Source organism: Macaca nemestrina, chromosome 1 (assembly GCF_043159975.1).
Source record: "Macaca nemestrina isolate mMacNem1 chromosome 1, mMacNem.hap1, whole genome shotgun sequence".
Classification (NCBI taxonomy): domain Eukaryota; kingdom Metazoa; phylum Chordata; class Mammalia; order Primates; family Cercopithecidae; genus Macaca; species Macaca nemestrina.
The window spans coordinates 172,974,250-172,988,094 of record NC_092125.1 but is presented as its reverse complement, the minus strand read 5'-3'; the positions used below and the strand labels follow the sequence as shown (position 1 = coordinate 172,988,094).

At 40.1% G+C, this 13,845-nt stretch overlaps 1 long non-coding RNA gene across 3 annotated transcripts in view; it reads right to left on the bottom strand.

Annotated features, from left to right (window-relative positions):
* LOC139362028 (uncharacterized) overlaps nt 1–13,845 on the bottom strand; it is a 192,231-nt gene that overhangs the window by 17,037 nt on the left and 161,349 nt on the right. For 2 of the 3 annotated variants that reach the window (XR_011620269.1, XR_011620271.1), the window contains exon 4: nt 11,277–11,458. This is a non-coding gene — a long non-coding RNA (uncharacterized lncRNA). The remainder of the gene's footprint in view (nt 1–11,276; nt 11,459–13,845) is intronic. The other variant, XR_011620270.1, reaches the window with a different exon arrangement.

Below are 13,845 nucleotides of genomic sequence, written 5' to 3'. Positions count from 1 at the left end.
CCTAGGGCCTTTAAGAATTATGTTAAATCTGTTCTGTCTGTGTTCTGGAAATAAAACAACAAAGCCTAGATGACACCACATCTGTTTACAGCCTGGTTTACTGAATATTTTAAGCCCACTGTTGAGATCTACTGCTCAGAAAAAAAGACTCCTTTCAAAATATTATTGTTCATTGACAATGCACCTAGTCACCCAAGAGCTCCGGTAGATATGTACAAGGAGACAAAGGTTGTTTTCATGCTTGCTAACACAACATCCATTCTGCAGCCCATGGATCAAGGAGTAATTTTAACTTTCAAGTCTTACTATTTAAGAAATACATGTTGTAAGGCTATTACTGTCACAGATAGTGATACCTTTGATGGACCTTGGCAAAGTAAATTTAAAATCTTCTGGAAAGGATTCAGCATTTTAGATGTCATTGAGAACATTCATGATTCATGAGAGGAGTTCAAAATATCAACACTAACAGATGTTTAGAAGACGTTGATTGCAACCTTCATGGATGACTTTGAGGGGTTCAAGACTTCAGTGAAGGAAGTAACTGCAGATGTGGTGTAAATAGCAACAGAAGTGGAATTAGAAGTGTAGCCTAAAGATGGCACTGAATTGCTGCAATCTAATGATAAAACTTCAATAGATGGGGAGGTGTTTCTCACGTATGAGCAAAGGAAGTGATTTCTTGGGATGGAATCTACTCCTAATGAAGATGCTGTAAACATTGTTAAAGTGACAATAGAGGATTTAGAACTACCTTGTCCAACCCCTGGCACATGATCCTCATGCAGCCAAGGACGGTTTTGAATGTGGCCCAATACAAATTTGCAAACTTTCTTAAAACATTATGAGGTTCTTTTGCTAATTTTTTTAGCGCATCAGCTATTGTTAGTGTAACTGTATTTTATGTGTGACCCAAGACAATTCCTCTTCTTCCAATGTGGCCCAAGGAAGTCAAAAGATTGGACACCCCTGAATTTTAGATCATTATATGAACTTAGTTGATAAAGTAATGTCAGGGTTTGAGAGGATTGACTCCAATTCTGAAAGTGTTCTACTGTGGGAAACATGCTATCAAAAAACATTGAAACATCTTTTGTGAAAGGAAGAGTCAATCAATGCAGCAAACTTCACTGTTGTCTTAGTTTAAGAAATTGCCACATCCACCTCAAACCCTGATCAGTCAGCAGCCATCAACATCAAGGCAAGACCCTCCACCAGCATGACTCACTGAAGGCTCAGATGACTCATTGAAGGCTCAGGTGATTGTTAGCATTTTTTACCAGTAAAATATTTTTAAATTAAGGTATGTATTTTTTAGACATAATGCCACTGCATGCTTAATAGACTATAGTATAATGTTAATATAACTTTTATGTGCACTGAGCACTAAAAAATTCATGTGACTCATTTTATTGAGATAATTGCTTTATTGTGGTGGTCTGGAATCAAGCCCACAGTATCTCTGAAGTGTGCCAGTAATTTCTCTATTTTTAAAATTTTCTACAGAAGGCATGACTTTTATATCAAAATCTTAAAAATATTCTATTTTTCATGATAAGATTTAGATCAAAACTGAGTATACTGTTGGAGACTCTCTTCAGGTTAATATTTCTTCACTCATCAGAATTATTTGACCATCGTATTACTCTTTTCTCACGCTGCCAATAAAGACATACCCAAGATTTGGTAATTTATGAAAGAAAGAGGTTTAATTGACTCAATTCAGCATGGCTGGGGAGGCCTCAGGAAACTTACAATCATGGCGGAAGGGAAAACAAACACATCCTCTTTCACATGGCGGCAGGAGAGAAAAGTGCAGAGGAAAGGCAGGAAAGCCCCTTATAAAACCATCAGGTCTCATGAGATCTCACTCACTATCAGGAGAACAGCATGAGGATAACTGCCTCTGTGATTAAATTACCTCCCACTGGATCCCTCCCACTACACATGGGGATTATGGTGTGACTCTGCTTTAACCACTCGTGAGGGCCATTTGTGAGGTCTGCTGGAAACTACAATTCAAGATGAGATTTGGGTAGGAACACAGCCAAACCATGTCAACCATCATCTTTTAACCAGTTCTGAGGAGTATATCTGCTTATTGAGGGCACAGTGGGCACAACTACTGTGTTCATAGGTTGGTACATAGATGTTATTTCAGATGATCTTCAAAACAGTTTTACAAGTTACGAACTCTTAGTACTCTCCTTTTACAGATGAAGAAACTGAGATTTGGCTAGATTAAGTAACTAGCCCATGGTCAACAAGCAAATGATGAGAGAAACTGAGTGAAGGTTTCTTGAGATCTCTCTGCATTATTTTTTACAACTGCTTGTGAACCAACAACCATCTCAAAATAAAAGGTTTAATTTTTTTTTTAGAGGAAGCAATTGGCAGAGCAAGGATTCACACATAACTCTGATTCCAATGCCTGTACATTCTCAGTCACGCCAGTGCTAAATTGGCATTGTGTTGCTGCTATCTGGCCTTTTTCTGAACCTTGCCCACTCAGACACTCTGAGTGACTTTGTGGGAACTTTGCTAACTCCTGGCGCGCTGTCCTCCATGGTGTAACACTGCTTAAACCTCTCGCGAAGGCCATTTGCCAGGTCCGCTAGGAGTGGCGGAGGGGCAGTCTGCCTGTTTTGGTGCCAAGGAGGAGCAGAGTAAAGGAGGTAAGAGTCAGTGGGCATTTTGCCTGACTGAGGACTCTGGGATTGGACCCTCAATAGATATGCAAATTGAATTCTGTGTAATTTGTGCTTTTCAATAACCTCAGCATGTGTTGGATGTGTACAAAAAGAACCGTAAAATAAAATTGCAGAGAAAGGGGGAGTCAGAACATAGAAAGGGGAAGAATCAGTTTACTCCACGAGCCAAACAATGGGTCATAATAAATTCGCCAGCCATTAGCTCTTTGGTGGCATGGAACAAAGAGATTGAAATGAAATAGGAGAAAAAAAGAATCACAGTTAACTGTTAGGTGGCTGGCCTGCTTCCATTTGGCCAACCAGACAGATCACAGGATGGGCCAGGGAGCTGCCTGGGGGCATCTGCTACCTCCATGGGGCAGCTCCCACTGGTTTGCAACCCAGCCATGCCTCTTCCATATGTTTAGGTGTCATCGGGGCAATTTTTCCTTAGGAAAAGCATGCAATAAAAAGATGCAATTGTGTTTTAATCAGCCATCAGTTAATCCATAGTTACATGTCCCCAAAAGAATGATAAGATGTGGTGTAAAAGAAGAAATAAATGGATCCAAAGTGAAAAACAGAGAGAGGTATGCAGAAAGAAAATGAAGGAGAAGCAGAGAAAAAGGAGAGAGAGAAATTGACAGAGATAATAATAACCGGAACTACTATTGTCAGTGCTGCCACTCCCACCAACAGTTTCATCATTTTTGAGTGTTAACTGTGGCCTCAAACCCAAAGAGTATGAACAGAGAATGGAGCTCTCGCAGAACAGAGACCTGGCATCCCTCCACGCACTCCTAGCAGACCTGTGAAGATGACTATGAACCCATCTTCTGGCCTGAGCATGTCTCAATTACTAAACTTCCCACATTCATTCCTAGTTACCTTTTCATCTGTTCATCCTCCTAATGGACTCCAAGGTCTTTCACAGCAAGACGTAGAGTTCACCTGTGTATCCTAAATGTCAAGCATTGAGTCTGACCCATTTTAGGTACTCCAATAATATTTACAAAATGAATGAATAAGTTTTGCATAAATGGATGGAAGGATGAACGAATGGATGGGTGGATGGTTGAATGAATAAATGAAGAAATGAATAAATGCCAAGCTTGCTAATCTTCATACTAGGCCAGTGAGTTAGCTGTTATTGATCCCATTTACAAATGAAAAAAATTAATGCCTAGAGAAACCCAAGTCTTGACTCTTTATCCTGTAAGATAGCATCACTCAAAGAAGACTCATATCCTGAGAAACAGAGGGGAACAAGGTTGGGAGAGGTTTAGGGAGCAAATGGATGTGGAAGAAGAACAGAATGAGAGAAAAAAAGGTGGAGTAAAAATTGGGGCAGAGCTAAAAAGGGGGTTTTCTTTGGTCTTTTTAACAGAGGACAAGACTTTGGCTTTGTTTGAAAAGCGAGCAATGAAGTCTGGCGAGAGCATAAGCCAGAAATGTATGACATCATATTAGCATAGAATCAGGAGTTTAAGATAGACTCCTAAATCCTATTTGGCTCTGACAGCAGGTGAACTGTTGTTGGGGATTTGCAAACTGGCCAAGGTCATCCCTGGTAGTCCTAATGCGAAGTGAAGGTCAACAGAGATTTGATAAATAAACAGAAGTGCTCAGAGATTCTAGTGTCTGCATTAAAAAGAGGAAAGCAGTGCAGCAGCTTTGCTTGGGTGAGGCTGGAACAATCTCCCTCCTAAAGACATAAGCCCCATAGACCCTGGTTGCCATAATTTTCAGAGTAATATGATTTTTGACAAATTCATTAAGCAATAAGACATGACAGACTGTAAATTGCTGCCTGTTAATTTATGTCCACTATATTGTTAGGCATCCAGCCAAAGCTAGGTTCTATCTGAGAGCAAAGATATAAATTGCCATTGTGTAACCACAGACTGGAATGCTTTGTGAGGATCAGAGAATGATCAAATCATACAACCCTCAACTCACAGAAGGAGAATTCAATTTCTTACTCAGATAGTAACTTCCACTGAGTGTCCACTGTGGAACAGCCACTGCTCTTGAGGAGAATTTATCAGGATTTCAGGAATGCACATGGCTTATTCTACAAAGTGATAACCCCTGCACTAAAGGTAAAAAGTAGTTTCTTACAGAGCACAGAAAAAAAGAGTCATCAGTTCTAGAGAAGTAGAGATGAAGGGAGGGGATCAGGGAAGGCTTCAGAGAGAAGACGGTTTTTGAATTGGGTCCTAAAATAATCACAGACATTCCTCATGTGAAGAAACATGGAAGTTCACTATAGGAATAACCCACAGAGGCATGAAGGTATGGTGTGTTTAAAGAGCTTGAGCAATTTGATACAACTGTAGCTCAGGGTACAAGAAAGAGAATCAGCAGCAGATTTTATGGCAAAAGAGTAAGTTTACATCAAACTGAGAAGGCTTCAACCCCATGCTAAATGTCTAGGAGTTTATTCAGTAGTTCCCTTCTCAGCATCTCCGTTCAGGCAATTATTGTCACACTGGGAGATTGAAGGCTCCCATCAAAAACAATGGTCTGGGTGAACAATTAGTTATCAAGGGGGATATAAACCCTGAGGCTGGTGTGCTATTTTGATCATTTAGGCGACAATAATGAAAAGAACAATGGTCAATCTACGTTGATCACCATTGTCAGGGTCAATCCTAGATAGACATTCGGCTCAGGCTGGAGCACTGCAACTTCTGCAGGGCTACTTTTACTGGGGAGGTTGGCAGGCCTATTGCCTCATAATCCAACAAAGGAGAAGGGTCTTCTCCTTTCTCTCTAAGCATCTAAGGAGAGACAAGAGGAAGACTTGGGTTTTGGATAATGTAAATCACCATGCCATCAGCCCTTGTCCCTACTTATTAGGCACAGCCCTTTCCACAAACCCCCGAACTGAATCAGCAGATTCAACTCATAAACTTGATTCTTCTTTAGGTTTTCACCAGGCATATCTAAGGAAATTAAAAGAAACGGGAAGAAATTGTGGAAACTGCTTCCTAACCTGGGGTAAGAGACTTGATCTGCAAAAGGAACCAGGACACCTGGATTTTATTCTACACTCTCACTCACCAGCCCCATGGCCTTGAACAAAGACTAAAATGAGATGATGCCCGTGAAAATATCTGGCACAGAGTAGGCCTTCAAAAGATGCTATTAAATCTCAATCTATAGTCAGCGAGTATTGATCTTGAGAAATCAACAAAGTACATATGGGAAAGGCCCAATATATTGAAAAGGCTGCAGATCCAAGAATAAGCTCAATGAAATCATCAACATAATCTCCTGGGATTGTAAGAGTTTCTTTGTACTTTGTCCAGTTATTTTCAGCCACTGGAGACCTACTATCAGGTCCCATTTTATGCTGATATTGTTCACGAAGTTGGCATGCTTTACTGGTCTTCTTTAACCTACACACAGGGAGACAAATCCCAAGAGATTGAAGGAAGTTTTGTTTCACGTGAATCTAGCTATGATATGAAACGCATTGAGTTCTTGGGGATTCCTGACATGATTTAGACGTTCTTTGCCTGCCCACTGCAGGAGGCTTTACAGAAAAGGCATTCTGTCATCTCAGTAACTAATGGGAAGCAGATGAGTGGTAGAAAGAATTCTGGTTTTGATCTCAAGAGGACTGAATTTGGAAGCTCAGCCCTGTCACCTGGGAGACTTTGAACATATTAACTTTTCTGAGACTCAGTCTGCTTGTCTAAAATGTAAATAATGGAATCTACTATTTGGGGTTATTTCTTGACCCAAATGATATAACTTATGTGAAAGCACTTTATAAATCATAAAGTGTCAACAATTGTGAGTGTTATAACTCTCATCATGATTATTTATGGTGATATAGTGTATAGGCTTTGCTGTCAGTTAAATTTTTCAGTCCTCATGTCCCTATTACCCCTTGGCTACTGTCTCTATTACTCAGGAGCACAGCAGGAGACACAATTCATTCCCAGATGGTTCAAATGGGGAGACTTGAATGAAGCCCCTACTTAGAGAGGCGCAGGTGAAAAACCAAAAGACCAGCAACAGCTGGAAGGAGTTACTACCCCCTATGGCTAAAGGGACAAAGGAAGGAAAAGCTTCTACCAGAGCTCTGTGAAGACGAGCGCCCTGAAGGAGAAGGGGCTACCCAGAGGGATGTAGCTATTACCAGATGTGGGACACTGCTGCACAGGAGACATCTCTCTCCTGCCCACCAATCTCCCATTGGTTGAACCCAATCAGAAGGCAACTCACAAGGGATTCCAATGATACAATTCACAAGATCCAATTCTCAAAGACACAAACCTTTGGGGTTCTTTATTAGAGTAAAACTCCAGAAAAGGAGTTGTACAGCCAAATAAACCTTAGATCACAACCAAATTGGGGAACATCAGGGATTCTCTGGATGGGGGAGCTCCCAGGCCTCAGCAAATTGTCCTATTGGTTTGAGCAATAAAGAATGCTCAAGTTGGTTCCAAGCACCAATAGGAGATTTGTCAAGGTCAGAGGCACCTCCACTCAGAATTCCTTCATCATTGCCAATTGTAAACTAAAAATATCTAAGACAAGTCTCAATCAATTAAGAAGGCTTATTTTGCCAAGGTTAAGGATGTGCCTGTGACACAGCCTCAGGAGGTCCTGATGACATGTGCCCAAAGGGATTGGGGTACAGCTGGGTTTTATACATTTTAGGGAGACATGAGATGTCAATCAATACATGTAAGATGTGCATTGGTTTGGTCCGGAAAGACAGGACAACTTGAAGTGGGGGCAGGCAGGTCATTGGTAGATCTAAAGATTTTCTTTCTTACTATTATTATTTCAATACTTTCTGGGGGAACAAGTGGTATTTGGTTACATGGATAAGTTCTTTAATGGTGATTTCTAGATTTAAAGATTTTCTGATTGGAAACTAATTGAAAGAGTCATTATCAAAGAATGTCTGGGTTACAATAAGGGATTGTGGAGACCAGGGTTTTATAATGCAGACGAAGCTCCAGGTAACAGACTTCAGAGAGAATAGCCTGTAAATGTTTCTTATCAGACTTAAAGAATCTGTTCTATTAGTAATTCCAAAAGGAAGGAGGGTATAATGAGGCATTTCAGGCTCCCCCTTCCCATCACAGCCTAAACTAGTTTTTCAGGTTAACTTTGGAATGCCCTTGGTTGAGAGGAGGGGTCCATTCAGATGGTGGGGGGTCTTAGCATTTTATTTTAGGTTTACACTTTCTATATTGCGCTTTTCATTGTGCTCTTCATAGCAGCATCACCAGTGGTTACAAGCAGGAATCTGAGCCATATAGGTCTGTGTTCAAATCTGCCATGTACTAACTGTATGATTTTAGGTAAATTGACTTAATCTCTCAGAACCTCAGTTTTCTCACCTGAAAAGGGGAGACAATGAGAGCACCAATTTCACAGGATAATGTAAGTATCAAAAGCTGTAATACCTTTCAAGCACTTTCCAAGGTGCAAAATAAGCACTCCGTAAATAAGAATGTTCTTTCAAGCACTTTCCAAGGTGCAAAATAAGCACTCCGTAAATAAGAATGTTGCTGCTTGACTTCTCCCAGACCCACTTTTTACTGCTTCCCCCACCCCACAAACCTCCACACTGGAAATCCTTTTCCATGGAGATCTCACTTTCTCACATCTTTAACCTGTTTGATAATTCCACCTTTTTTTTCTAACTGAAACCTGCATCTCTCTGGTAGACTTCCGAGTCTATTTCTTTTTTACTTAACTTCTCAGTAGCATTTATACTATTGCTTATTCACTCCCTTTAAAAAGGCTTTCCTCCCTTGGCTTCTGTGTGATTATCTCCCAGGTTTCATGTTGCTTGGATAGACCATGTTAAAATTGAATTTATTTTATTTACTGCAAAACATGCTCATTTCCTCTTACTTTAATTAATGATGCCCACATCATTCAACTGCATAACCCTGGATGTCTTACCTCTTTCTCATTCCTTACATTCAATAGGTCATAGGGCTTTTTATGCATGAAATCTCTGAAACATATCTAGAATCCATCTACTTTTCTCCATCCCTAATAAGGCTGTGTTTATGGAGCCATCTCCATCTCTTGCCAGCTTTATAGCAATAATGTCCTAAGTGGTCTCAGTCCCTCTTGTCTTTTATTCTTTACCCATTCTTCACACCATAATCAGAAAGGTGGTTCTAAAGAAAGCATTTTCTCCTATCACCACCCTTATTTAAAACTCCCCAGTGACTCTCCATTACCCTTACTTGAAAGTCCACTCTCATAATTGCTATTATCCTCTATGACCTAACCCCTGCTAATAACTAGATACTCATCTAGCAACACCTCTTTATCTCACTCAACCCCAGTGATAACAAATGACTTGAAAATCCCCCAACACTCTAACTTTCTCTCTTCTCTGAGTTGTATATATGCTAGCCAAGATTCTCCACCCAGGAGAGGGTAGCTTTTGGCTAATTCTCACTTGCCCTTTCCATCTTATTTTAAATGCCATTTCCTCCAGTAATTTTCCTGACCCTGAAAGCCCTCCTAGGTATACCAACATAGCCTTAATGTGTTAATTCAATGAAGGCAGACTCATACTGATCCTTGATCATATCTTTAAACATTGGTACCTAGTACCGGGCACTTTTGAATGAGGGAAGATTCAGCAATGCAAGATCATCCCTGTCTGATCTCCAATTTCCCAAAAGTTCACAGTAGTAACTCTAGAATTGTCTCCTAACTAGGGTTAAAATTTAGGGGGATCGAGCATGGTCTTTATCTTGAACCAGTTATGCTTAAGATACATCTCACCATTTTTGATACATCAATTCACAAAGAACCTCTGGAACCCTGTTCATGTTCACAAAGCCGTAGAGGGTCAATCAATGTGAAATGAAATGGCACATACTTTCAAAGAGGCCTATGTAAGTTGAAAAATGATTTTGACCTGATTCTTGCATTTGTTTTTTCTGAGTGTTCTAGAGCAGTTTCTCATCTTAGGAAAGTCCTTCAGGCTAGTTCACTGATAAATCTACTTAAGTGCATAGGTTTTGCCACTAGACCAAATCATAAATGTCAGTATTTCTCTCTGTAACACAACTCTTCAGCCACAAAGCACAGTACTGGATGCTTTGGTACACATACTGCAAAAAAAGTCATTAATTGTCCTTTGCTTTCCTTAGTTTTCACTGTTTACTCCTAGCTAAGCTTTCTCATGTCATGAGAAGTAATTCTACTAAATAAAACCTGGTTATACATTAAGAAGACATCTTTTTAACAATGAAAAATCTTGAGTTTCAGAGTTAAGCTTTAACAAGTTTTATAAACTAGAGACTTCAATGAACACATGCTATGTAACAGATTTCTATAAGTCTGGTAAACTAACAGAGAAAAGATTGTTTATCTCTAAGGCACCACATAGCAGCACACAGAGAGATGAAGCCCTGATATAATCTAAATAAAATGTGTCTATACCCTAGTTATTATCAATGAAAAGTCATCAAAAGAATCCCTACTTTCTATTTCCAAATCCCAGGCTGTTTCCAATACATTGCACTGTCTTCCTTCAGATAATGAAAAAGAAATAATTGTGATTCCTATACTCACTAAGTTAACAACTGAACACACTTGCAATTGTCAAAAGATGTCGGATACTATATATAATGAATTTTGCAATACTAGGAATGGATACTGAAAGAATCAAGAAGAAATGGAGTTCAGAAAGCTTCCTGAAAAATTTCAAGAAAGTAAAATGGAGGGAAAAAGAAGAGGAAACCAAACATTAGAAAGGCTTTATTAAGGCACTAGACTAGAGCCATGAGTATGTACACACATTCATGGGAAAGGTCAGAAATATGTGTGGTGAAAAGAAGTAGGAAATAAAGTTAGACATGTAGAGATGGTCCGCATTTTGAAAAGGAAAAGATAACATTAAAAATCCACGTCCAACTCAATGTTCTGCTTTAAGAGAACGCTGTCTTTAATTGATTTTAAATACATCAAAATATGCTGCATGGCTGCACAGAAACCTTTGATGATTTTCAAAGCTTGGAATTAACTAAAATGACTTTATTTAGCATTTATTACCCACTTCTACAGGCACACCTAGTAGTAAGCACTTTGAATACATTTTCACAGAGGACCTATACAAGAACCCTATGTGGTAGGTACAAATGTGATTCCCTTCCCAGAATGAAGAAAACTCAGACTAGAAATGTTAAGACGTATTTCCAAGTCAGAGTAGTTAAGCCAGGATTCAATGCAGGTCTTTCTTGATTCTAGAATCCACACCTTCAGCTTTCATAGAATTTACCATCTCGTAGCACTTTAAGGATGCTAAAGGATTCTGTTTCTTAAATTTAACAGTCGGCCCTGCTCCCCTCTAGCATCCTAAGGAAGTTGTTCACATAAAGAAAAATTAGAGAAAAGAAACCAAGGGAGTGATTGTCCGATTCAGAGTTTCTTTAATATGCTGGGATGACACACATGCCTGAGGCTAATAGATGTAAGATGGGCTTCCCACTTCTTCTGACGCTATCTAAGATGGTCAAATTGCAAAGCAGAATCGACCTGACAGGTCCATCAAGATACTGAGAGAAAAGACCATGAGCCCACCTGTTTAGATCAGGTGCTGTGAGGATGTGATGGAGCAGCAAGGAGAGCCGAGTCCTTTGCCTTGAAGGAACTGTAATCCTGCCCACCAGGACTGTGGACACATCTGAGCGGAAAATCTTCCTCCCTTATCAACATAGAGGAATCCTGGAAGTGGGAGAAGGCAGTCTGAGGCATGACTTCACCTGAAGGCAAGATCAGAAACACGGGAGAAGAGGCAAGGAACCCCCGACTTCACCTCCCCCGACAAACACACACAAACAATAAGTATAAAACTGTACATTCAAATAGCTTCTGCAGTTCCCTAAGCATTGTAATATTTATTATTTCACTTGAACTTCACAACAGCCCTTGAGGACAAAACCAAGGCACAAAGAGGTTAAGTGACTTTCCCAAAATCAGATATCTAATAAATTACCCAGCCAGTCTCCCTAATAACCTCATCATTCTGAAGTCACAAGGACAAATCTTATCTCACCACTGAGTATAGGGAGTGAAAAGGTCAGGCAGAGAGGAGTGTCATGATTACAGTTTGGTTAAACCACTTAGACACATCCACCATTCCAGCATTCCCCCTAAGTCCCATTTCAAAATCTTAGATTATTTTTAAAAATAAGAAGAAAGGAAACATTACACAGGTCACATCTCTGAGTCCTATCTAAAATACCACATTTTTTTAAAAACTGTAAGTATTTCAATGGTTTTAGTCATTGAAATCAACTCTTAAGAATAAATAATTATTAGTGTGAAAAAAACTATTTATTCATAGTTTCCAAGAATGTCTTTCTCAGAACAACAACTTTGTACAGTTTATGTAAATGGTACCCCTGTAACAACCTGCATAGTCTCTATAGTCACATTTATCTGCCTAGTCATACCATAGTACCTCAATCCCCGCACAATCATTGAGTCAATGAACCACAGAGTAATATATTATCCATTAATTGATTTTAAAACAAATATTGAACACATACTATGTGCAAGCCCAATGCTAGGTTCTGGGAATGCAGCAACAAACAAGACACATTTTCTGCCATTACAACTTCATGGGTTGCCTGTGCTTTTGGTGTCAGGCCAAAAAAAAAAAAAAATTGCCAAGATGAATGTTAATAAGATTATTCTCTGTATTTTCTTTTAGGAGTTTCATAATTTCAGGTCTTACATGTAAGTCTTTAATCCATTTTGAGTTGATTTTTGTGTATAATGTAAGATAAGGGCCCAATTTTATTTTTTTGCATGTGGATATTCAGTTTTCTGATCACCATTTATAGAAGATACCAGCCTTTTCCCATTATATATTCTTGGTGCCCTTGTCAAAGATTAGTTGATGGTATATTCATAGGCTTATTTCTGTTCCATGGGCCTATGTGTCTGTTTTTGGCAAGTATTCTGCTGTTTTGATTACTATACCTTGATAATATAGTTGGAAATCAGGAAATGTGATGCCTCTGACTTTGTTTTTCTTTCTCAAGTTGGCTTTGGCTATTCAGAGTGTTTTGTGATTCCACATAAATTTCAGCATTGCTTTCTCTATTTCTGTACTAAATAAGTAGGACTACGCCAAACTAAAAAGCTTCTGCATGGCAAGGGAAACAGTCAAAAAATATTAAAAGGCAGGGAGTGGGGAGAGCAACATGGCTTAATAGAATCCTCCAGGGATCGCTCCTCCCCGACAGGAAAACCAAATTGAGTAACTATCCTTGCAAGAAAGCACATTCAAAGGAACCAAAAATCAAACGAGCAATCACAGTACCTAGATTTAACATCATATTAGGGAAAGAGGCACTGAAGAGGGTAGGAAAGACATTCTTGCATTGCAAACACCGCCCTCGCCAATCCCGCAGCAGCGCATGGAGAGAGAATCTATATGTTTGGGGGAGGGAAAGTGAGTGATTGTGGGACTTCACATAGGAATTCAGTGCTGCCCTGTCACAGAGGAACCCAACACAGGGCAGTACTTGGCCAGTGCCCTTGGAGGGAACAGCCAGACTAGCCCTAGCCAGAGGGAAATCCTCCATCGCAGCAGTAAGAATCTGAGTTCCAGCTAGCTCCACCACCTAGTTCAGGATCCCAGGGCTCCTCCGACTAAAGTGTCCTTGTGAATGAATTGTGAACGTCCTAAATGAATTTGAATGGCAAAACGGCCTTGGATAAGTCCTTGTGCTATGCTGGGCTTGGAGCCAGTGGACTTCGGGTGCACTTGAGACACCAGCTGTGGTGGCCAAGGGAGTACTTGTATCACCCTTCCCCCAACTCCAAGCAAAGCAGGTCTGGGAGAGACTCCTTCCACTTGGGGAAAGGGCAGGGAACAGTACAGAAGACTTTGTCTTGAAAGTTCAGTACCAGCTCAGCCACAGTAAAATAAAGTGTCAAGCAGATTCATGAAGCCTCTACATCCAGGTCCTAGCTCCTGGATGGCATTTGTATACTCACCCTGGGCCAGAACGGAACCCACTGTACTGAAGGGAAGGACCCAGTCTTGGCAGGATTCCCCATCTACTGACTAAAGATCTCTTCATCCTTGAATAATCATTCATGGTAGCCAGGCAGTAGCCACCACAAGCCTTGGGCA